The 27,069-nt window shown below is 36.1% G+C and overlaps 1 protein-coding gene and 1 long non-coding RNA gene across 25 annotated transcripts in view; one reads left to right on the top strand and one right to left on the bottom strand.

Moving 5' to 3' along the window:
- The window catches only part of Anks1b (ankyrin repeat and sterile alpha motif domain containing 1B), a 1,083,815-nt gene that overhangs the window by 987,750 nt on the left and 68,996 nt on the right, over positions 1-27,069 (bottom strand). The gene's annotated exons all lie outside the window — the stretch shown is intronic.
- LOC147823601 (uncharacterized) overlaps positions 6,486-27,069 on the top strand; it is a 107,169-nt gene continuing 86,585 nt past the window's right edge. For all 4 annotated transcript variants that reach the window (XR_015443642.1, XR_015443644.1, XR_015443643.1 and 1 more), the window contains exon 1: positions 6,486-7,289. This is a non-coding gene — a long non-coding RNA (uncharacterized LOC147823601). The remainder of the gene's footprint in view (positions 7,290-27,069) is intronic.

Here is a 27,069-nt window from a genome sequence, read left to right on the forward strand (position 1 = left end):
AAGAAGAGCTCAAAACATGCCTCACACCATATACAAAACTGAAAATTAATCAGACATAAATATAAAATAATTAAATGTAATTTTAGAGGAATCAATGGCAACATTTTTATAACACTGGTTTAGGCAAAGACACACCACCGAAAGCATGATTCGTAACTTTTTTTTTTTGGTACCAAGGATCGAACTTGGGACCTTGCACTTTCGAGGCAGGGGAGGAACCACTGGGCTAAATCTCCAACCCCAAGAATGAACTCTTAATACACCCAACAACATGAAAGAATCTCAAATGCCTTATGTAAAGTAAAAGATGCCAGAGGAACCATTACATAATATATGATTACACATATATGAATTTGGAGAGAAAGCAAAAGTATAAGGTTTTTTCTAAAAGATCACTATGGTTTTCAAGAATTAGTGTTAGGGGAGGGTCTGACTGTAAGAGAGGAGAATGAGGGCATTTCTGGTAGGTAAAGAATCTCTCACGTATCTTGACTGTGGTTGTGGGTACCCATTGTGCATTTGTCCATACTCCTTAAACTGTACACCAAAAACTCTTAAATTTTAATGTTAATTTTTTATTTTAAAGCAAATATATCTATAAAAGAAAAAGATGACAATTTAGGATCCCATATTATTTCCACTGTTTAATATGTAATCTTGGACAAATCAATATCACTGAGCTTCAGTTCTCTAATTTTCAATATCAAAATACATTCTTTATATCTCATAGGTTTTTTAAAAATTATTTTTAAAATGTTCAAGATTCTGAGTTTTCACATTCTATTCTTTCTTTCTGAAATGTTTCTTCCCTTCCTTTCTTTGCATCCTTCTTTAGCTATTTGTTACTTATCTTTTAGGTATCAGTTTAAATATTTCCTCAAAAAAGCCTTTCCTAACCCACATTCTAAATCAGAACCTCAACTATGCTTTCTGGCAGTTATTTTTACTTAATAACACTTCTTCCATCTATATTTAGGTAATTGTATTATAGAATGTAATGACTGTATCTCTTCCACAAAATGCTAAGTTCTATGAAGGAAAGGACTACATTATTTTTATCAGAATTCATGATATATGCCATCAACACAGTTCTTTGGCAAATATCCATCAAAAGATAGCAGATAATAAGACTGTGCCTAAGCATGTCTGTTTACCAACTTTAGCTCGTTCATTAACTGAACCTCACAAAATTGATAATATGTGATAGACCACTGCATATGTGTAAGTCAATTTAAAAAATTATTTGATAATAGAAGAAGCAACACAAAGACATGAAAGCCTACTAATTGTTAAGCATGCATCCAAACCTACTAAAGAAAAGCACTTGGGTACTAAACATTTTTCTCTCTTACAGAAGATGTCAAAAATGTTAAAGATGTGACTTTAAGGAAAATCAGACCATAACTTACAGATTATCTTACATTTTGTAACAAAAAACCTATAACACAATGAGCAGCATTAATAGTTGAAATTCATTTATGGATATTCACCAGAGTAAATCCCCAGAGAGCTATCTTGTATCTTTAAACTTGCCCCTGTATAAATTAATGCAGCCTTCCACAGTGCATGTAAGATATTAATATCCTCAATTTAATGAATGAACACTGAAAAGCTCAGAGCCAATCACAGTACTAATAAATGCCTAGATGGGCCCTAAGACTCTAATACTACCCTTGTCCAATATAGTAACCACTAGCCATATTTGGCTATTTTGAGTATTTAAAATGTAACTAATCCAGGGCCAGGGATTTAGCTCAGTGGTTCCACTGCCTGCCTTGCAAGCACAAGGACCTGAGTTTGATCCCTGGTACCAAAAAAAAAAAAAAAATGTAACTAATCCAAATCAAGAAGTGTTGTAGTATAAAATACACACCGGATTACAAATATTTGGTACAAGATAAATAAGGTAAAGTACCTCATTAATAATTTATACTAATTACATTTGGAAACATTTTAGATAGATTAAAGAAAATACATTAAAATTAATTCCACTGGTTTCAGGTGAGACCGTTTAAATTATATATAATAGCTTGCATAGGATTTCCATTGGTCTTGGACAAATCATACCCCTGGCACAGTCTTGCCTCCCAGACTCCACCATATACTTACTGAGTGACTCTGAAGAGGTTAATGGAACATCATTAAGATGAACTTTTCTTACATTTAAAGTCAGAATATTAAACCTATAATACTTTTTAAGAGTTGAAATGATACATAAAAGATACAATGTGTCCTATAATCAATAGCCATTTCTTTTTACCTCCTCTTTCCCAATACTGTTACCTAAGCTGGGGTTAAGCTTTTTAAATGTCTACAACCTCCAATGTCTTGGTTTAGGTTAACACAATCCCCATGACCAGAAAAGCAGATACGGGCTCCTAGTCATCAATTAGCTCAAGGCAGACACCTGACCCAGGTGTGAACCGTCTTTATTTTTCCAATGCTCAGTCTGAAACAAGGGGCACAAATAGTGAATCAATAGTAATTTGCTAAATCAGTCATATTTGATCCCTATGGAATTCAGCCTAGAAACAGAGAAACACTAATGAATAACAAGAGGCTAATAAACAGAGATAATCAAGAGAAAAATAGATAGCAAGAGAGAAAAGCTATTCATTTGTTCATTCCACAAATAATGATGGTCTATTTATTATATGATATATGACCCAAGAGAGAAACTGAAAGAGAAACAATTCCTAGATCTTTAAGAGATCCAAACACTTTCCAGTTCTAGTCCACATGTCTTTTTACAATAGCCCATTTTTTCTTTTGACGGATGGAGTGATGCTTTGTTCCTTGAAACTAAAATGACCTAACACATCTTCATAAGGAAGGCACAGAAAATTGCCTTTCAGTTAGAGGAAATAAAAAATTTTTAGAAAGACAATATATGTCTTGCCCTAGGTAATAACTCAAATAAAAAAAGAAAAAGTGTTTCTTCTAAAAGTGCATAGTTCCTTGCCTAAAAGTGTTAACAGAACAGAAAATGACAAGTGGAAATACCAAAGGACACAGACCTTTAATATTCCTTTATAAACCAGAAATACACTTTTAAGGGTCTTAACCTGTACTGCACAGAAATATGTAAGCAAAGAGAAAAAAAGGTATGCCCATTACAACTACAGACTACATGTACTTATTAAAGAATTTTTTCACTAACACAAATGCAATTCACTGTATTAGAGTGCCCTGATCATATTTTGCAGAACAGTCCATAGGCCACACTACAATAATGTGGAAGTCTTAAGACAAGAGAGGAGGAATTTCCCCATTCTAAATCTATTACTAAACAGGCTTGAAGTCCAAGCTAATAATTAGTAATATAATTCTTTTGATAAATTATCTCACTGAATCTGTAATAAAAAGTTTCTGATTAAACACAAGCCGAGAACCTGATAGTCTCATTGCTGAAGTCTGTGAAACATTTTAAGTATACCAATACTTCTCAAACTCTTCTAAAAATTTCAAGAGGAGGAAATATTTCCAGCCTCTTTCTAAAAGACAGCATTACCTTGATGCCAAAGCCAGACAAAGATGTTTACAAGAGAAGAAAATTACAGACCATTATCTTTGATGAGCATGGGTGTAAAAGTCATTTAAAAAATACAAATTTACATATTAAAAGGATCAATCATAGCTAGGAATGGTGGTGCACATCTGTAATTCCAGCTACTCATAAAGTTGAGGCAGGTAGGCCACAAGTTTGAAGTCAGCTTGGGCAACTTAGTGAGAAGCTGTCTCAAATTAAAATAAAAAGGGTTAGGGATGTAGCTCAGTGGCAGAACACTTGTGTAGAGTACTTGCCTGGATTTAATCCTCAGCACCACAAAAGAAAAATAAAATAAAATAAAATGATCAGTAATTATAATCAAGTAGAATTTATCCCTGGGATAGTTCATTTCACACAAGTCAAAAAGTTTCACACTGTGTTAACGTTTCACACTAACAGAATGAAGGACAAAAATCATACAATTATCTCATTTGATGCAAACAAAACATTTGACAAAATACAACTTCCTTTCATGATTAAAACAAAACTGTCACCAAATTAGATATAGGAGGAATGTATCTCAAAACAAGACCTTATCTTAGACCATACAGCTTTTGATCTTATGCTTAAGTCTTTAATCTACTTATTAGAAGAAAACAGAGGAAAACCCACACCATATTAATTTTGTAGATTTGACCTCAAAAGCAGTCAACAAAAACAAAACTAGGTTAAGTAGGCCTATAAAAAGTTTCTGCACAGAGTATAAAAAGTCAACCTACAAAAAGAGAGAAAATATTTGCAAACATTACATGTAATTAGAGGTTAACATCAAAAATATATAAGTAACTCAAACAACTGCATAGCCAGAATACAAGTAATCCAATTAAAACACTGATGAGACCTAAACAGACATTTCTCAAAAGATATACAAAAGCCCAACAGATAATACGAAAATAAATTCAACACAGCTAATCACTAGGGAAATCCAAATTAAAACAATGAAATAACATCTCACATCTGTCAGATGGCTATTATAAAAAAAGACAAAAACACAGAAGGTTAAATATCACATAGTTTCTCTAATATGAGAAACTCAAAATACAAATAATTTAAAGAGCGAAACAAGAGATAGTAGGAAAGGAGGAGGTAGGTTTGGTATCCATAAGAAGAGAATCTGGGGGAGGAAGAGAGGTAAAAGGGTCAAGATGTGAGATGTGTATGTACCAGTTCCCCAAGATGAATGTAACTGTTATGTATCACTAACATATCATAAAAAAATGTTAAAAGACAAGGGTTGGCGAGGATATGTAGAAAGAAAACCATTGTATACTGTTGGTGCAAATGTAATTTAGTTCAGCCAATATAGAAAACTATAGGAAGGTTCCTCAAAAAAGTATAAATGAAATCACTACATGACCCAACAATCCTGCTTCTAAGTATTTACAGATTTGAGTCAGTCTGTCAAAAAGATATCTGGACTCCTGTGTTAACTGCAGCACTAATCACAATATCAAAATTATGGAATCAACTCACCTGTCCATCCACAAATGAATAAAGAAAATGTGGTATATACATGCAATACAATACTATTCAGCCTTTAAAAAGAAGATTCTATTATTTGTGACAACATGAATGAATCTAGAGAACATCATAATCCCAAATGAAATAAGATAGGAACTGAAAGACAAATATTACACATTCTTCCTTGTAGAATCTAAAACAATGAGATTCATAGAGCCAGATTAATAGAATAGTTGTTATGGATGCTGGGGATAGGAGGGATGGGGAAGTCAAATTCCCACCAACAATGTAGGAGAGCACTTTTTTCCCTCCACATCTTCACAGCATTCACTGATTTTGTGTTCTTGAAGATACCAATTCTGAGTGAAGTAAAATAGATTCTCAAAGTGGTTTTGATTTATATTTCCTTAATGGCTAAATATGTTGAACATTTTCTCATATTCTTATTGGCCATTTATGCTTCGTCTTTTGTGAAGTGCCTATTCAGTTTGTCTATTTTTTGATTGGGTCATTTGTTTAGGGGGATTCATTTTTTTTAGTACTTTATAGATTCTAGGTATTAGTCCTCTACCAGAAGAGTAGCTGGCAAAAATTTTCTCTCATACAACAAGTTGTCTCTTTATTCTGTTGTTTCCTTTGGCGTGCACAAATTTTTAATTTGCTATAATCCTATTTGTTGATTCTTGATATTATTTCCTCTGCTACTAGACTTCTATTTAAGGAAATCTTTACCTGTGCCTACTGTTTCAAGTATTTCCCCTGAATTATCTTTCAGCAGTTTCAAAGTTTGTTTTGATGTCTAGGTCTCTGATCCATTTTGACTTGATTTTAGTACAGGGTGAGATGCAACAAATCTAGTTTCAATCTTCTGCAAGTGTTTATCCAATTTTTCCAGAACCATTCGTTTAAAATGTCTTTTCTCCAAAATATATTTAAGGACCCTTTGTCAAAGAATAGATGGCTATAGGGGTGTGGGGTTTGCTTCTATGTCTTCTATTTTATTTCATTGGTCTACATGTCTTTTTTGTGCCAGTTATCATGCTGTTATTATTATTCTAGTTTGGCAGTGTGTTATGGCTTACGTCTAGACGTCCACCCAAAGTCTCATGTGGACATAAGCAGCACTTTTCAGAGGTGGCTGGTGTGAGACCAAAGTGAACCTAAGAAAGGCCATCTTGGCCTGTAAATAAACTCCCCTCATAGAGCACTGGAATTCCCCACAAGACAGCCGCTTGATCTGCTTCTGTAAACATGCTTTATCGCTCCCCGGGAACAGATGGCGCCCGGTGCCTCCCTGTAACCATTCAACCCTGTAGCCACAGAAGGCCCTATCTTGGCAAGAGAGGTGGGATGAAAAAAAACTGGGTTGTGAAAGATATTTCACAGCTGGCTGAAGGACATAGTGTCCTCTCCCTGAACTTCTTTGAGTTACCTATAAACCTGTACTGTCCCCTGCTTCGGGGCTTCACTTCGCTCAGGGAGTGGAGTCCACAAGGGTGAATAAACTCCCTTCAGTTTAACTTTGTTGTTGGTCCCAGTGTTTAGTGATTTATCGGCTTCCTTGGCACAACATTCTTGGAGGCCCCAGAGAGATCACCATCACTTGGTGACTTCTGTCTGGCGGACGGCCTGTCTCAGGCCGCTGCGGCCCGAGAGAGGCCCAGGGAGGCCACCCTGACCATTTGATCAGGGCCCTGGGGGCTCAGGTCTTGAGGGGAGGATTCGGGTCGTTCCAGCCATACTGAGAGGAGTTTACCTGGAAAACCTCCGGAGTCAGATAAGAATCTTATGATTCTCAGTTGTCAGTTAGTGGATCCAAAAGAGGGCAAAAAGGAAGTTGGACGCGACAGTAATTCCCCAGCCCAGGGCTTCATCATGATGATGAAAAGCCTTCTGGTCAGCTTACCCTGGGGTCTGGTTTGTCTGTCTAAATATTTATGGGATCTGTAATGTGTGATGTTAGGATTAAGTGTGTGATGCTGGGATTGAGTGTGTAATGCTGGGATCAAGGGTATGTGATTACTAAATTAGTCCACTGATTGGTTTGGCATAGTTCTGGGTGTAGACAATGGCAAGGTTCACCCTGGGTGCAAGTGCTACCCACCCTAAGAGTGTGTACCCTGGATAGATTATAGGGAACAGAAAAAGGATTGCTGTCGTTGCTTACTGCTTGCTGCCTGCTCTGCTTTGCCATGGACTGTTTCTCCTCTGTGATCCCACTCTGCTATGCCACATTGCCTTGGAGCTAGCCAACTATGAACTGAAACCTCTACAAACTGTGAGTCAAAATAAATCTTTCCTCCTTTAACTTTGGGTATTGAGTATTTTGTCTCAGCAATGAGAAAAGTAAGACAGTAGTGTGACTTGAAATAGGTATTGTGATGCCTCCAGCTTGCTCTGTTTGCTCAGGATTTCTTAGGCTATTCAAGGTCTTTAGTGATTCCAAATGAATTTTAGGATGTTTTTCTAGTTCTATGAGGAATATTATTGGTATTTTTAATAGATTGTATTAAATCTGTATTTTGCCATTTTCATGTTAGTTATTTCAATCCAAGAACAAGCAATGTTTTTCCATTTACTAATATCCTATTTCTTTCTTCAGAGTTCTGTAATTTTCATTATAGATGTCTTCAACCTCCATGGTTAGGTTGTTTAATTTTTTTGAAGCTGCTGCGAATGGGATGTTTTTCTGTTTTCTTTCTCAGTAAGTTCATTATTAGGGTTTAGGAATGCTATTGATTTTTATGTGATTTTTGTTCTGCAACTTTGCTGAATTTATCAAATTTAAGTCTTCTTTCTAGGAGTTTTTCACATCTTCTATGTAAAGAATTATATCATCTGTGAATAGAGATAATTTTCTTTCTTTCCTATTAATATGCCTTTTCTTTCTTTCTCTTGCCTAAGTGCTCTATGTTTTGAATACTACATTGAACAGCAGTGAGAGTGAACATCCTTGTCTCATTCCTGATTTTACAGAAAATGCTTTCAGTTTTTCCCACTCAGTATGATGCTGGCTATGGAGTTGTCATACATGGCTTTTATTAGTTCAAAGTAAAAACTTACTGTAAATATTTTCATCAAGGTTTTTATCATAAAGGTATATTGGACTTTGTGAAATGCTTCTATTGAGATAATCATGAGAATTTTATCTTTGATTCCATCTGTAGTGCATTACATTTACTGATTTTGTATGTTGAACTATTCTTGCATCCCTGGCATGAAACTAACTTACTCATGGTATATGATCTTCTTCATGAGTTTTTGAGTTATATTTGCAAGAATCTAATTAAGGATTGTGCATCTATATTCATAAAGGATATTGGCATGTAGTTTTCTTTTTGGTTGCACCCTTATCCAGTTTTGGCACCAGTGTAATGCTGGCTCAGAATGAGTTTAGAAGCATTGCTTCTAAACATGGAAAAGTTTAATAAGCACTGGAATTAGTTCTTCTCTAGAGGTCTGGTAACATTCAGAGGTAAATCCATCCGATCCTTTGCTTTTCTTAGTTGGCTGAGTCTTAATAACTGCATCAATCTCATTTCTTGTTATGATGTTTAAATATTTTATATCTTCTTGGTTCAATTTTTGTAGGTCATATGTATCTAGAAATTTACCTAATTCTTTGAGTCTGTAATTTATTGTAGTACACATTTTCAAAATAATTTGACAATCTCTATATTACAGTGTTGTCTGCTGTAATTTTGCCTTTTTCATCTCTACTTTTGTTAATTTGAGGCTTGTCTCTCTTCTTCTGGTAAATTTCACTAAGGGTTTATCGATCTTGGTTATCTTTTCAAAGACACAATTCTTTGATCTCGTTGATTCATTCATTCTTTGTATACTTTTCTAGTTTCAAATGCATTAATTTCTGCTCTGATCATTATTTCTTTCCTTCTACTGGCTTGGGGATTAGTTTTTCTTTTTCTGGGGCCTTGAGATGCACCATTAAGTTATTTATTTTGGATCATGCTGTTTTTCTAATGCAGGCACTCACAGCTGCAAACATCCTTCTTAGAACTGCTTTCATTGTATGGTACAGATTCTGATAAGTTGTGTTCCCATTTGATTCGAAGAATTCTTAAAACTTCTCCCTTGATTTTTCAGTTATCCATTGATCAAGAGTGAATTATTAAACCTCTGTGTGTTTGTGTTGTTTATGTGATTCCTATTGCTGATTTCATTTATTATATAATGATCTGACAAAATACATGAGATTATTTAAATTATTTTGTATATATTAGGACTTACTTTATGGCCTAAAAATTGTCTATTTTGGAGAACGTTCCATGGGCAGCTGAAAAGAATGTGCATTCTTCTGGTTTTAGATTAAATATTTTATAGATATGTTAAATCTATTTGATCTAGGTTAACTCTGATCTTTCTTAGTTTAGTTTGTCTGATTGACTACCCACTTGTTGAAATCAGACATTGAAGTCCTCAACTATGATTGTTGTTATGGTTTGTGTTTAGATGTCCTCTCAAAGCCTCATGCAGATGAGAAGGGACTTTCTTTCTCAGAGGCAGTTGAATCTGCAATGTGCAATGCTGGGGTTAAGGGTGTGTGATTACTAAACCACTATATGTGAATGACTGGTTTGGCACCGCCCTAATCCCACTAGTCCTAGTAAAAGGGGCAGAAAGATGCTGTTAAACTCTCGTTACCTTTGCTGCCTTGTACATCCCATGTTGTTTCTCCTCTGCAATCCTTGTTTGCCATCCGAGCCTCAGAGCCAGCCCATTATGGACTGAAACGTCTATAAACTATAAGCCAAATAAACCCTTTCCCCTTCAACTTTTGGTGTCAGGTATTTTGTCTCAGCAACAAGAGAAAAGTAACTAACACAGGAATTGTTGGTATCTTTCTGTCCATTTATGTCAAGTACTGTCTTAAGAAATTGGATGTGCTGATATTCAGTGCATATATATTTACAATTATTATCTTTTTAGTGAATTGTTCCCCTTACCAATATATAGTGGCTTTGTCTCTTCTCCTCAGTTTTGTTCTGCAGCCAACTGTGTTAGGTATAAGTATAGCTACTTCTGATTGCTTTCAGGCTCGAGATGCTTGGAATATCATTTTCCATCCTTTCACTTTCAGGCTATGTATATCTTTGCAGGCAAGTTGCGTCTCCTGAAGGCAAAATAATATAAATGGGTCCTTTTTTAAACCCAATCTGTCAATCTTTTGTCTTTTAATTGGAGAGCTCAGACCACTTACATTAAGTATTATTCTTTAAAGGTTACATTAAGTATTATTCTTTAAAGGTATGTACTACTTCCAGTCATTTTGTTGTTTTTGTGTTTCATTCATTTGTTTCTTATTTAACTACTCTCCCAGTAAGATTTATTCTTTCCCTGGGCCTAATGAATGGTGACATCTTTATCATATCTGTTTAGTATTCCCTTAAGTATTTTCTGTAATGCTGGATTGATGGTCATGAACTTTTTTAGTTTATCCATAGACAAAGTCTTTAGTTCTCCTTTGCTTCTGAAGGATAGTCTTGTAGGATATAGCTAAATAACTCAATAACTCTATTGGAATAGAACTATGGCTCATATTTAGCTCTTCTAGAATCCTACTCTAACTGGGGTTGAGACTGCTGTATAACTATAGTCCAGGTGGGGCAATTGATCTATCACTTTAAATTTCACTGGGTAATTGCAAATATGCAGTTTGAGATGAGAATTTCCATGACTGACAACTACTAGACTAGCTCACTGGAGCCAGATGATTCAGATTCCTGCTGGATGCCCTTTCTTTGAGTCATTTTCACAATTCCTACAATAATCCTGGTTTACTTAGAGTAAAGAAAATCAAAGTGCGAGAGATAATTATAATAGGTAGTATCATGGTTAATTCTATGTGTCAACTTGGCAAGGTTATGGTACCTGATTGATCAAACACTAGTCTAGATGTTGTTGTGAAGGGATACTTTAGATGTCATTAATTTAATTCATAGGTTTTCAGTAAATCTGAGTGGGCCTCATCCAACTCATCAAAAGCCTTAGACGCAAAGAGTGGGGTTTCCAGAAAAAAAGAATCAGCCTTCAGAAGGCAACACAGAAACTCTGCCTACCATTCCAACTTACCTGGCCTGTGCAGATTTCAGACCCAAGACTTATACAACATCAACTCTTTCCTGAATCATCTCACGTTGCTGGCTTGCCCTGGAAATTTTAGACATGCTATCCCTCAGAATCAGATGAGCCAATTATTTATAATCTAATCTAATTTCTCTCTCTCTCTCTCTCTCTCTCTCTCTCTCTCTCTCTCTCTCTCTCTCTCGTGTGTTTATGTGTGTCCTGTTGGTTTTTTCCTCTGGTAAACACTAGTATAGACACTATTAATGTAAATGCAGACTATGTACTAGAAATCAAGCTGAATTATTCACATACATTTCCTGATTTAGTCCCTACACAACCATATTAAACAGTTGAATAAGCAAGCCATAAGAAGATATTGTGACCAAAGAGACCAATAAAAGAGGCTTCATTTGATGACTAGGAGGGGAAGTAGTACACAAGTTATCACCAGATGAGTCAAAACAAAAAAACAGGCCAAGGACAAAAAACAGAGTAGTAGTTGCTGAAATATAAGCAAAAGAAAAAGCACAAAACCTATTTTAAAAAGATTATGCCTGCAACTGGAAATAATCTGCCTTCTTGCTACTTATATTGATGTCTTTTATAGATATAACACATAAGTGACAAAATATGTACTCTTTTGCATCTGACTCCTTTCACTGAATAAGCCTTTTGAAGCTCAGTCATGTTGTAGCATGTATCTATAGTTCATTCCTTTTCATTGTTTAGTAGGCCTCTATTGTAAAAATAAATCTCATCTTGTTTATTCAATCACCAGTTGACAGATATCTGCATTGTTATCTTGCATGGACAGATATTTAATAGCAGAATTGTTATGCTGTATGATCAATTTGTTTAAATTTTTGAGAAACTAAAATATGTTCTCCAAAGTGGTTATACAACCCATTTTATGTTCTTACCACCAATGAAGGTTCTAGGTTCTCCATATTTTGCCAGCATTTGTTACTGTTGGTTTTTTAAACTAAAAAATAATAAAAGTTACTGATTATAAAACAGCTGATAACATAAACATTTTGCATGTATATTATAAATTATACAATTGTATGATAAATTATAAACAATTGTGTGTAAACAACTGTGTGTGTGTGGTGGGGGTTTAATGGTAGCTCACTGTGACTTTTACTTGCATTTCTCTAATGACTATGTAGACCATCTTTTCTTTTTTTTATTGGCATATATTTGCCATATATAATGATCATGTTCATCACAGGGAATTTGTACCTGAACATAAAATATCTTGATTCTTTTTTCCCATTCCTTGCCTCTCTCTTCAACACTTCTTCCCCTTCCCTTTTACAAAAGTTTTGTTTCCATTTTTTTCCTCCCACTCTTTTTTAAATCCCTTTTCCCCTTCTTCCCCTCCTCCTCCTCCCATCTGAACATGCTCTTCCTGCATCCCAGTATCTATCCTCCATTTTGCTCCTTATTTATCCTTTGGGTTTCTCACACAAGAGAAACAATGCGATATGTAAACTTGTACAGACCACGTTTTTATGTTCTTATGAGCCATTTGTAGATGTGCTTTAGTGAAGTGTCTATTAAAATCTTTGCCTATTTAAAAAAAAAAAAAGCTTTGGACCTCATTTTGATTCTTATTTAAGCAAACAAACCAGAAATAATTTTTGATGATAATACTGTAGAAATGTGAGCATTCAATGGATACTTGATATTCAGGAATCACTGAATTTGCCTGGGATTGGATAATTATGATTGTGCTTTTTGGAAAAGTAATCTTTGGCTGGGCATTGTGGTGCATACCGATGATCCCAGCACTCTAGGAGCTTGAGGCAGGAAGATCATAAGTTCAAGTTTTTCCTGGGTAACTGAGAAACTTGGCAAGACCTTGTCTCAAAAAATAAAAAGGGCTGAGAAGTAGTTCAGTGTGAAGGTGCTGGGTTCAATGCCCAGTCTGACCACCACCAAAAAATAGTAGCCTTTATCTTTTAGCTGAATAATTCATATGAAATGATATGAGGTCTTTGATTTACTATAAAATAATCCAGAGGAGATAAGGGAATATAAATAAAAAGATTGGCTATATGTTAACAACTGGCCAGTCCTGAAGCTGAGAAAGGGATTCACAGAGATTCATTTACTATTCTCTCTACTTTTACAAATGTTTGAAATTCCCATACATTTTACGAAACAAAAAGCCGACACTTTGAATGCATGAATTAACTTACAAACTCTCTTAAAAGTACTAAAATCATTGTAAAGGAATGTTTAATGTGTAACCAATAAAAAGAAACAGGAGAAAAGACAACAGTGGCAAAGCTTTCTAAGCTAGAAAGCTGATGGATGAATAAGGTCTAACTTGAGAAACCAAAATGCCCAGCCAAAAGTAGAAAAAGCTAAGAAAACAACCCAATGCATACAGCAATAACATCCACAGGGTTTAGGAACAGGTAGCACCAGGTAACTCTGGAAATAAGAATGAAGGAAGAACTGAAGATCAAGTAAAGGCTGAAAGTAGTAAATGTAAGAAAATGGACCTCCAGATAACGTCACTCCACTCTTCACACATCAGGCAACTAGCCCTTCCCCACTCCAGCAGAAGATGCTGGTCTACTGTGTGAAGAGTTAAAGGGTTCTCTGGGGTGAAGGGTATCAGCCATCATTGATGGTAAGAACAACATACTAAAATCAAAGGAATTAAGTAAAAGTTTACAGACTGAACATAAAGACTTCCTGAATTCATCTGTCAGAATGCTTATAGACAGGTTAAGAGAAGTTGACCAACCCTAGAGAAAAGACTGATATTGGAGGACCCTCAAAGTTCATGAACCTAACGGTAACAAGTTTCGCTCATGGATACAGGTTCTTAACAAGCTTTATAGAACCCATCACAAATGGACAACTGAAGATTGCAGGATATTTTGGGAAAGCATCAAACATGAAATGTGAAGGCAGAATTGAAAAACTGAAGAAACATAAAATAATACAAAGTAGAATACAAGCCAATGAAATTTTCCAGAAAATAAACCAAAAAGATAAAGAGAAGCATAATGGTTAATTTTATAGAAATTTGGCTGGGCCACTGCACCCAGCCATTGTACAAACATTATTCTATACTTTATTGGGAAGCTGATTTTGGATGAGACTAACATTTAAATCAGTGAGTTCTAAGAAACATAGATTATTATCCATAATGTGGCTGGGCCTCATCCAATCACTTGAAGGACTTAATGAAACTAAAGTCTATTCACAAGTAGGAATTCCAGCAGACAACTTTTTGAATAGTTTCAGTCAGGTTTCTCAAGAAAAACAGTATAAAGACATGGATAGACAGACAGACACACAGACAAACTAAGCTGGTGACCTAGAAAACAAAGCTGGTGATGTAGTTCAAAGACAGTCAACAGGAGGATGGTATAAATTCTAGTTCAAGATAGAAGGCCAAGAAAACAGGGTTACTGGGGGCAGGAAAAGATCTACATTCAAGCTCAAGCCCTCAGGCAGACAGCAAGTTCACCCTCCTCCACTTTCTTGTTCTATTGAGGTCCTCAGTGAATTGAATGATGCCTGTCCACACTGAGAAGGATCTTATGTTTTACTGGGCCCATTAATTCAAATGCTCATCTCTTCCAGAAACACGCTCACAGACAACCCAGAAATCACGTTTAGTAGGGCAACCTTAACTCAGTCAAACTGACATACAGAATTAATCCTGCCAGGCTCGAACCGCAAGGCTTCCTTGGCTCTCCACCCTGCAGCCCCACCTTGCGGATTTTGCACTTATTAAGTAAGCCTCTACAATCACATGAGCCAGTTCCCTAAAACAATCTCAATCTCTCTCTCTCTCTCTCTCCCTCTCCCCGCTTCCTTCCTCTCTCCCTCTTCTTTTTCTCCTCTCTTCTCTTCCTCTCCCTCCTCCTCTCACTCCTCTTCCTCTCTCCCTCCCTCTCCCCTCTCCTCCATCCTGCCTTTCCTATCTATCTATAATTTTTGTGGTACAGGGGGTTGACCTCAGAGCCTTCACACCGAGGTATATCCTCAGCCATTTTATTTTTTGAAACAGTGTCTTGCTAAGTCACCAAGTTGCTCAGGCTGGACTCAAACTTGTGATCTTCTGGCCTCAGCCTCCCAGAGTGCTGGTATTACAGTCATGAGCCACTACGCCTGGCTTATCTATAATTGAACTGTTATTCTGGGGGAATTCTAATACAAAGGGATAGCAGAAAAGTAAGAAAAATGAAAGAAAAAGCCAGGAGATAAATATCTGAAAAACAGGCAATCCAGAAAAAGAAAAGCAAAAAAAAGTTGACCGAAAAAATAACAGTAAATATTATCTGAGAATTGAAGGATTTGTTTGCAGTCAGAAAGATTCCACAAAGTACCAAGCCCAAAAAATAAAATACAGAGCCACACTAGCTGATTCACCTTACACACTAACACAACTCCAATGAGGCCAAAACCCTTACTCAAACTAATTGGCCTAGAATTTCAATCTTTTTTCCAAAGAGATTGAAAAAGCCTTTGGACCAGGAAATATCTCGAAGAATAATGGGTAAGAAAATGGGAAAGTGTAGGTAGGATTTTGAGCCTTTCACTCATTGCTTCATTTGTGGAAGTCTTTTTTTTTTTTTTTTGGACCTGGGATCAAACTCAGGACCTTGCATTTGCGAGGTAGGTGGCGGAACCACTGAGCTAAATACCCAGCCTATGTAAGTCTTTTATCTGTCCTATATTTTAGATTTTTTTTAACTTTGCTTCAGTTATTTTTAGTTGTATATATTTAAGGTATACCACATAATAAAGACTGACACATAGTGAAATGATTACCACAATCAATTAAATTAAAAGTTGCATCATTTTACATGGTTACTTTATGTGTTATACAAGTATTTAAATAAAATCTACTCTTTCAGCAATTTTTAAGTGTTCAACAATTTTTTTTCGGTACCGGGGATCAAACTCAGGTCCTTGCACTTGCGAGGCAGGTGGCAGAACCACTAAGCTAAATCCCTGGCTCTCAACACAATATTTTTAACTATAGTTCTTACCCTCTACATTAGATCTCTAGGTTTCTGTATTCTACATAATTGAAAATTTGTGCTTTTTGATCTCCATTTCCCCAATTCACCCATCCCTCTATCCCTGATAAACATCTCTATTTCTATGTATTAAAATTGTGTTTTGCTTTGTTTCATTCCATATATAAGTGAGATCATACAGTATTTTTCTGTGTTTATTTCACTTAATATAAATGTACTTTAGTTTCATTCATGTTGTGGCAAATGGCAGTATATCTTTTTTAAAGGCTGAATAATAGTCCACTATTCTTTATACATTTATCTATCAATGAGCATTTGAGTTGTTTCATATCCTGGCTATTGTGAATAAAACTTTTTTCCTTCGACTCTGCAAATACACAAAGATCTATCTCTGGTACAAATTCCAAACAAGTTGCCTATGATCAAGATTATTCTTGGTGGTTCCTTCCCACCCTTTCCCCAGTTCCCAATAAAGACATCTAAAACATTATGCTAAATGTTTAAAGCTTTTGTGACTCAGCCTGAAATTCAAGAGAAATGTACCTTATGATCCAAAGAAAAAATTTTAAAACAAACTTTTGGGAGGTAATCTGTGTTCATAAATAGGGGCTGTTCTCTGAGCCTATAAGATGAAGCAGTTTCATTTATGAATGGGCCCTGTGTTGCTGGTAATTAATGCAAAACCTGTCTGTTAACTATACAGCTCCATGAAGTCTCAGAAATAATTTACATATTTATTATTCGGCACTACTTATAACGGTTATATTGTACAAAAACTTGTCTTACAGAGAAGCTTAAAATCTCTCCCTTAGTCATTCACTACTTTGAAAACATTATTTACTTCTCTTTTACAATATACAAAGGAACTAGAAAAATTTTGAAAACAGAAGAGGCCACAAAAAAAAAAAACTGAACTGAGACAAAACTGAAGATAACTAAGGTTTATTTTATAAATCTCTGTGTAGCCTGGTTTTATTGCTAGGTCAAGTGCCTTTATATATACCTATTTATTTAAAATAGCAGAGGAATAAAATAAAGTGAGATGACAACTGTTAGAAATACAGATGCAAATTTACCATAGCTTTATTTCAAAAATATAAGGTATTCAAGAATAGAAGCATTTAACTGAATATTACTTTCCTGTACACCAAATGAGTATAAATATAAGAAATGTATCGCACAAACAAATTTGAGCGATGTTTGAGGCTTTCATTTAAACATAACTAATACCATCCCCAAGGGCGACCTAATCATTCTAATCTCTCTGATCACCACTGAACTACTGAAAGCCACAGAGAAATGTCTGTGCAAATTATTCCACATTTAAATGAGACATATAATTTCTATTTTTTCCATTAACAACTGTTGAAGAACATCTATATATTAAGCAGCTATTGAAATACAATCATACAATGTACTAAAATTTAAAAGTAGCACAATGCTTATTTAACAAACACATTATATGCCATACAAGTGCTTGAGGAAGGGAAGTGAGCCTCTCTATAAACACTAGACAATGTCAAGTCAGAGGTCTGAACTAAGCCCTAAAAGGTAGGTAGGGAAGGAGCAGAGCCACCATAAGCCCAGAGGAGATGAACCTTCCGGGCCGCCTTACCAGTGCCCCCAGCACGGAGGAGCACAGCTGCCCCCAGCAGAGAGGAGGTGAACTATCCGGGTCTCCATACAACCATGCCCAGTGTCCATGAGCACAGCTGCCACCAGTGCAGAGGAGATGAACCTCCTGGGCTACCACACCACCGCCCCCAGCACCCAAGGATCAACATAGTGAAAATGGCCATACTTCCAAAACTGCTATATAGATTCAATGCAATTCCAACTGAAATCCCAGCAGCATACTTCACGGACCTTGAGAAAACATTCCAAAATTTCATTTGGAACAAGAAGGGACCCAGAATAGCAAAAGCAATTCTAGGTAACAGAGACATGGCAGGGGGTATCACAATCCCCAACCTGCAACTCTACTACAAAGCTACTGTGATAAAAACAGCATGGTACTGGCAAAGAAACAGACCTGAGGACCAGTGGAACAGATTAGAAGATGCAGAAACAATCCAGACAAACTCAGCCATCTCATCTTCGATAAAGGAGCCAAACACCCTCACTGGAGGAAAGATAGCCTCTTTAATAAATGGTGCTGGAAAAATTGGGCTTCAACTTGCCAAAGATTAAAACTAGACCTATATCTCTCACCATGCACTAAACTAAAATCAAAATGGATTAAAGATCTAAATATTAAAACAGAAATATTGAACCAGCTAGAACAGAGGTTAGGTAGAACTCTTGAAGACATCCGTGTCAGAAAAGATTTTATGAACAAAACCTCAGTAGCATGGGAACTAGCACAAACAATCAACAAGTGGGATCTCTTCTTATTAAAAAGCTCCTGCACAGCAAGAGAAACCACCAGCAGTGTGAAGAGACAACCTACAATGTGGGAAAAAATCTTCACCTGCTGTTCCTCAGACAAAGGTCTACTATCTAGAATCTATAAAGAACTTAAAAAAATCAGACCTCCCAAATTTAAAGACCCAAACCAAAAATAGGCATCGGAAATGAACAGACATTTCTCAGACAAAGAAGGAGAAATAGCAAATAAACACATGAAAAAATGTTCAACATCACTGGTCATTCGAGAGATGCAAATGAAAACAATGCTGAGATTCCACCTCACCCCAGAAAGACTGGCTGCTATCATGAAATCAACCAATAACAAATGCTGGAGTCCATGTTCATAGCAGCAGTTTAATAGCTAAAGCTTGGAAGCAGCCCAAGAGCCCAACTGGAAACTGGATAAAGAAGATGTGGTTTTTTTATAAAATGGAGTACTACTAAGCCATAAAGAATGAAAAATTAGAGTCATTTATAGCTAAACGAATGCATATCGAGGCCATACTCTTAAGTGAAATAAATAGGACACACGTGTAAATACCGAATAGTTTCTCTAGTGTAAGAAACTGATAGTGCAAACAAGGGCTAAAATGATTAAAATGAATAATTGATAATTTGAAATAGGAAAAAAGGTCCAAAGACGAAGGGGTGAAGGGAGGGGAAGGAGAAAGGAAAGGAGGCAAAGGAAAAACTATGAGTAAAGAAAAAAAAATGGAAATGAAATCTACGTAAATAGGGAAGGGTGGAGGGGGTGAAGGGCACACAGGTAACGGGGAAAATATAAGAACCAAGATGCGTCATGTACAGGTACAAACACCCAATGACAAATGTAAATGAATTGTATACCTAAAATGTACCAATAAAAGAACTTAAAAAACAAAAAAACAAAAACAAATGCTGGTGGGGCTATGGGGAAAGAGAAACACTGCTCCACTGCTGGTGGGAGTGTTGACTGGTGCAACCACTGTGGAAATCAGTATGGAGATACCTCAAAGAACTAGAACTGGAAGTCCCACTTGACCCAGCTATCCCCCTGCTGGGTATCTTCCCCAAAGAATTAAAAGGATCATACCACAGTGATATATGTGCACTCGTGTTCATAGCAGCACAGACTGTAATAGCTAAAACTTGGAAGCAGCCCAAATGCTCATCAACTGGAGACTGGATAAAGAAAATGTGTTTTTTTAAATAAAATGGAGTACTACTCAGCCATAAAAAATGAGCTATTAGAGACATTTATAGCTAAATGGATGCACATGGAAGCAATACTCTTAAGTAAAACAAATAGGACATATGTGTGTAAATACCTAATAGTTTTCCTAGTGTGAGAAACTGAAAGTGTAAATAAGGACTAAAAGGTATAATAGATAATGTGAAATAGGAAGAAAAGGGGCAAAGGGGAAGGGGAAGTGGGAGGGGTAGGGGAAAGGAAATAAGGGAATGGAGTTAATATGAGAAATGAAAAAATGGAAACAAAGTCTTTATAAATAGGGAGGGATGGAGAGGTTGAAGAGAGGGCAGGGGAAGGGGGAAAAAAGTAAGAACCAAGAGAGATTATGTAAAGGTGCAAATTTCCAATGATGAATGTCATTATATTGTATACATAAAATGTACCAATGATGCCTCTCAAGTGCAAGGTCCTGAGTTCGATCTCTGGTACCAAAAAAGAAAAAGAAAAAAGAAACAAAATTTTAAATAAATAAATAAATAAAATGTACCAATAAAATAAATTTTTTTTTAATTATCTTACCTAAAAAAAAAAAGGTTTACTCAAAAACCCACTCAGTCACTATACTTCTTGCAGTTAAGATTCAAACTCAACTCTTTTGAATATTACTCTAATATTATTTCACACCAAGCCACTGATAAATTTAGCGAGGTTTGTGTTCAAATAGAAACCTAATACATATTGCATTTATTTTCTAATATATTAAATTGTTTGATGCCCCCTAAAAGTTTAACTTTAAAAACTATGGCTCCTTCTCTGGCTATGAAAATAAATTATTCAAGTATATATCAATGTATTATTAAGCAAAGTAATTATGGTATTCATTTTATCAATATGACACCTAAGCAATTTTGAAGATTTTTTTGTAAATTATATACATATAGCTCATATCAAAAGAAAAAAATCACTGGACTCTGTTATATTTCTGCAGATTTCTCTAAAATCAGGATTACTTATAGAGAATATAAAGTCAAATTGGTATATCTTAAATGTTCCATCTTAGTAAACGAAAATGTATAAATAAACAATAATAATAACCTTTGACCTAAACAATCTATCCTGAGGGAATGTCACTTTATAAATCATAACAGTTTTAAAATCCTTCCAAGACATGGATTAGTAAAACCAAAGTATAATGAAAAGACTGGCCAAAAAAAAAAAAAAAGAATGGCAATTTTTTAAAAAAATCTTCTATATATAATTCCATGTACATCATAACAAAAATGTTTAACATTTTTAAGAGCTATAGTATGCAGAACCCTTTCAATCTTCACCATAATCCTAAAAGCCAAGCAGGGCATTTGTTATCCTCCTTTTAAAGTCAAGGAGGAACAATGATTCATTATGGATACTTGCTCAGCCAAAAATCACAGTAATCAAGAGGCAAAACCAGGATTAGAATCCTGATCTTTGACTCCTGAGTCCTTATTCTGTATTTAAAAGAATGTTCAATTAGGGTCGGGGATTTAGCTCAGTGGTTCCATCACCTGCCTCACAAGCGCAAGGTCCCGAGTTCAATCCCCAGTACAAAAAAAAAAAAAAGTTCAATTAATATTTGACAAATAAATGTAGGCAATGCACAAGTAAATGAGATCTCATAAGAAAAAAATACCAAATCTCTAAATTCCAACCCATATTTTACGCTACACTTATATGTTCCCTTACCCTTCTAACTGTACTTTTCATTTCTGAACAATTTCCCTTTAAAAGTATAATTATTTCCTGGAAAAGTACATTATCTTTCAGTGGATAAACAGCTGACATAAAAATCAGTAGATGTTCTTCTAGATAAATATTACAAATTAAAAAACAAGTGTATTCTTAGAAATATACTAAGAAAACCAAATGCTATTAACCTTTAACCCTAGTCCCTAATACAGCTAGAGAACAATCACTATATATACTAAACACACTTTTGGAATGAATGGAAAGTCATTTGTACTGAAAAGGGAGAGAAGGATCCCAAAACACTCCATCCATGATTTTGCATCTATTAAAGTGAAAAATATTATCATATTCTTGCAACTGTCAGTCTGTGCTGTCAGACTTCACATTTAGCAATTATCTTGATGCCAGCTGTCCCTACAATTTCATTCCAAATTTAATATGCCCTAGAAAATATTACATTTCTAAATTTTGAGTGATTTGCAAGACAGGGACGAGAGATGGCCTCTCAAGAAAAGGCACATGCACCCCTCAGCCCCCTCCAGGAACACAGTAGAATCCTGTGTAGATAGCAGCTATTTGACACACACAGACCAGGACTATTCCCAAGTCTTCTGGTACAGTTCCCAATTACTGTTTGGATAACACCCCTAACCAGTACTCTCAGTTCATGTGGAATGGATTGTGTCTTCTTACACCAATTAATACAGCCAGAAATGAACATGAGAGTTCTGATATCAACATAAGTGCTTTCTACTATGTCATCTATCTCTTACAATGGACATTTATGTTCGGTGTGCCTTCCACAGCATTCTCTTCTTATAGCATGGCAATTAGCAGTGGGGTCTTGCAATCAAGCTGCCTGAGTCTGACACCTGTTTCCACCAATTCATACCTATACAAGGTACTTTAACTTTCTCTTTGCTTAACTTCTCTAAGTCTCAATTCTCTCATCTGTAAAATAAAGTTCATGCACATACTCAACAAATACAGTATGTAGTGGATATTACTGTGATGGTTAAACTTAACTGTCAACTTAAACGGCTTGGACATTAATAAAGCACACCTGTGGGAATGCCTGACGGGTCTTGGAGGCAAGGCCTTGGAACATATACAGGGATGTGATCCCTGGACTCCTCCTCTCTGGTGCTGTGACCCTACTGTCCTTCCCCACTTCTATGGAGTGAACAGCTCTTCTCTGCCACACCTCTGTACCATGATGTTCCTGCCATGGAGCCAGTCAATCACAGACTGAACCCTGTGAACCCATGAGCCAAATTAAACCTCTCCTCCTTTAAGTTGTGGGTCTTGGGTATTTTGTGCCAGCGATAAGAAAGCTGAGCAACACTCTACGTTCTAACAATTATGCACGTGATGGGATCAGAATAGCAAATTAGATAGAAAAGGTCAATATACCCATAAAGCTAATTGGTTAAGGAGTCAGATAATAAACAAGCACAGACCTGTAATCCCGTAATCCTGTAATCACAACTGCAAGCTCAACCAGGCAACTTAGTGAGATCCTACCCCAAAAAATAAAAATAAAAAGAGCTTGAGATAGTGTGAAAGAAGAGAAGAGGGGAGGGGAGAAGAGTGAGAAGGAATACAGGATAAATAGCAAAAAAAAATCCATAAAACAATTGGTGATAAGAGAGTAAAAGAGTAGCTGTTGATCACTTTCTTATAGATGTTCAGAATAATAAAGAGGAGGTGACTTTGGATCTGAAATACAAGAGTAAACCACTGGGAAAACTGGAAGATCACCCCAGGAAGAGGAAAGCCAGAGACAGAAAAGAGTTTGGCATGAAAGGAGATCTATGTAACTGAAGCACAGTGAGGGAGAAGGGGTATAAAAACATAAGATGAAACTGGAAAATGAAACGGGAGTCAGATCATGCAAGGCATTATGAGTATAGGAAGGAATTCGGGTTTCATCCCGGGAACAACACAAATCCACTAAGTGCTCTACTAAACCTTTTACAATTTTGGAAGATTGTTCTGGCTACTTTGTGAAGAGTAGATATGGAAAAGAAGAGTTAACTTTTCAAGACAGATAAATGGATGAAAAAATGGGGAAGATGGGAAAGAATGAGGGACATTAGGGTTAAAAATGGCAATTTACAGACTGAGATTAGAAAGCTTGGGAGGTCAGAGTTCAAGATTTATTACATTTGAAATGTCTATCTCAAAGAAACGGCTATAGATATTGTATAAGTTAATCTACTGTAAAAAAACAAAATACCTAACAGAGTAAGCAATAAGTGTTATGATTACTTTTCCAGGAAATAGGGGAAACTCCTCTAGTCTACTCACATGCTTCTGGTAATAAGCATTTGGTCTAGATGCAGATAATTGCAGTTGCACATTTCTCTTTGCAATCATTGGTCCTGGACTCCACTGTACCAACTGAAATTCTTCCCTAAGGTTTTCAAAAGAAGATCTAAAGGGAAGTTCCTTTTCCTCTTTAGCAGGGCTGTGGGCTGCTGACGGCATCACTTCTCCTTCTAAGAAAAAGGTCCTCTGCAATTGCAGGAATGAGGCTGACGGCCAGAGAGAAGCAAAGATGATAGAGGCCTACAGGAATTGAGCTCTTATTTACAGTACTTCTAGAACAGAGCTAACAGAAACATAATGCAAATCACAAATACAGACACATTAAAAAGAAGAGAAACAGATAGAATTTAATAATGTATTTTATTTAACTCAATATATTCAAAATATTATGACAATACTTAGCTAATAGAAAACACTACTAATGAAATAAGAATACATTCTTTTTGTATACTGTCTTCAAAATCCAGTGGTACAAGCTCAAATATCACATTTCTCTTATATGAGATATCCAAAATATAAATAATTTAAAGGACAAAATAAAAGGTAGATAATAGGAAACAGGGATATAGACCTTTTGCAAGAGGGAAGGGAGCCAAGAGATTGAGGGAGGGAAAGTAAACAGAATTAAGATGTGTTATGTACGTGTCCCAACTCCACAGGATGAATGTAATCACATGTACAACAAACACATACTAAAAGTTTTTAGAATTTTTGAAGTTCAGTGTGTCTTTTACTCCAACAACAAACATGAATTCAGACTAGCCATATTTCAAGTGACCACTGGCCACACACAGCTCGTGGCCACCGGGTTGGGAAGCTCTACAGTACTTTAGAGGCTCTCCACAGGCCCTTCTCATGCTATTAGCCAATTCACCTCCTCTTTAGGATCATGCTAATTTGAGTTAGGTTTTTTGGCCACTTAACTCTAAGTGTCCTTAGTTTTAATAAAAACATGATTTCATTTATTCCATTAGTTTGAGACACTAATTTTTATAGAAATGCAAACAGTATATTTTAGTCTGAAAATTAATTCTATTTTCCTGTTTGAACGCTAACTCCCACTTCACTACACATTGCTGTTAAGACTCACTAGACCTCTGTATTCCAGTCTTGTTTAGCAAGAGACCATCAGAGAGCCACAAAGAATCAAATGCCCTATGCACAAAAAATAAACCAGCTGATCTGAGAAAACTGGACTGTTTTTACAATGTTTTCCTCATGACTGTGATAAACATCCAGATCCAAAACTAAGTTGGATCACTTACTAAATCTAAAGTCTCTTCTGCCCCTTTACCCTTTATTCTATTGCTAGAGTAGCTCATCTCTTGTGTTTATTGAAGTGTCTGCTGTATTCTTAATTCTTTACATAAATTCCTAGCCTAATGGGTCTATTTCAGGTACTCAATAAATATTTGTTAACCAGGAATAAAAATCTAAAGTGGACTTTTAATATGATAGCTATACTTTCACAGAAGTAGGAGATAATAACAGGATACTAAGGTTCAGCATAATGGCCTCTCTCTCCTCCTTTATGTTATCTCTAATTTCAATCAGACTCTACTACTTTCAACTGGAGAAGAAAAAAAGTAATTATTGGGATTATGGTGACTACAGTCACGTGGAAAGAACCCTATAACTACATTAAGTACCATATGATACCTGAGTGTCGATTTACAGCTACACGATTTCAATTTAATTGACTTAACTCACATCTAGGGCCCATGAAAGGGAACAGAAATTTGGTCCACCCAGAATTAAGCAGGCAGGTGGTATAGCTCAGTGGTTCACCACATACTTGGAATGTGTGAGGCCCTCGGTTCAATCCCAGGGACCAAAAGAAAAAAAAACAAGATTTAAGTATTAAGAATGCCAATTGAATCCTCCCAAATAAAAGTTACAAGAAAGAATGAGGCAAGAGGGAAGAGGACATGTCAGTGCAACATTCATGAATGGCTCATACTTAGTTCCTCACCTACATGTCTTTCCTTCTTCCACTGCACACACATGAACCCAGCAGTAAGTGCTATACAAGTTGCTAGAACCATACAAGTATCACAGTCTGAGTGGCTTAATTAAATAGAAATTTATTTTTAATAATATCATAAATGTATTTATTCATCCCAGAGGCTAAAAGTTCTAGGCCAGAATGTTGGAAGGGATAGTTTCTTCTTAGGGCTCAATCTGCCTTGGAGATGGCCAGTTCTTCCTATGTCTTCACAGTTTTCCCTTTGGGCTTATCAAAGTCTAATTTCTTCTTATAAAGCCACCAAGGACACCAGTGATACTGGATTAGAGTCAACCCTAATGAACTCATTTTAACTTAATTACCACTTTAAAGATCCTCTCTCCAAATGCAGTGGATCCTCAAGTTATGACCAGCCTGACATATGAACAACTTGGGTTAATTAGGTTCATGGAAGATTCATTTGCCTCTTGTTATCTATAGTGTGTACTCAGATAAACATCCAGATCTCAGCTGTATTGACTTACAATCAGCCTGAGTTACAACCAGCCCTCGAAACCGATCAAGTTTGTTTTGTTCTGTTTTTTGCTTAAATTCTTTTATTAGTATGTTTTAGGTATACGTTTACATTTATCATTGGCTGCTTATACCTGTACATGATGTATCCTGGTTCTTATTTTTTCCCCCATTCCCTATGCGCCCTTCACTCCTCCATCCTTCCCTATTTACATAGACTTCGTTTCCATTTTTTTTCTCATAATTTTTCCTTTCCATTCTTTCCTTTCCCCATCTCCTCCCAGCACCCCTACCCCTTTGGACCTTTTCCTATTTCAAAGTATCAATTATTAGTTATCAACCTTTTAATCCTTATTTACACTTTCAGTTTCTCACACTACAGAAACTATTGAGTATTTACACACACGTGTGTGTCCTATTTATTTCACTTAAGAGGATGGCCTCAATATGCATCCATTTAGCTATAAATGACTCTAGTTTCTCATTCTTCATGGCTGAATAGTACTCCATTTCATTAAAAAACCACATCTTCTTTATCCAGTTTCCAGTTGATGGGCACTTGGGCTGTTTTCAAGCTTTAGCTATTACAAACTGTGCCGCTTTGAACATGGGTACACATATATCTCTGTGGTATGATTCTTTTAATTCTTTTGGGAAGACACCCAGCAGGGGAATAGCTGGGTCAAATGGGACCTCTAGTCCTTGTTCTTTGAGGTATCTCCATATTGATTTCCACAGTGGTCACACCAGTCTGCACTCCCACCAACAATGGAGAAGGGTTCCTTTCTCTCCACAGCCCCGCCAGCAATTGTTATTGGTTGATTTCTTGATAGCCACTCTTTCT

Source organism: Heterocephalus glaber, unplaced genomic scaffold (genome assembly GCF_053883595.1).
Source record: "Heterocephalus glaber isolate CG9 unplaced genomic scaffold, H.glaber_assembly_v1.0 deba00001572, whole genome shotgun sequence".
NCBI classification, from domain to species: Eukaryota; Metazoa; Chordata; class Mammalia; order Rodentia; family Bathyergidae; genus Heterocephalus; species Heterocephalus glaber.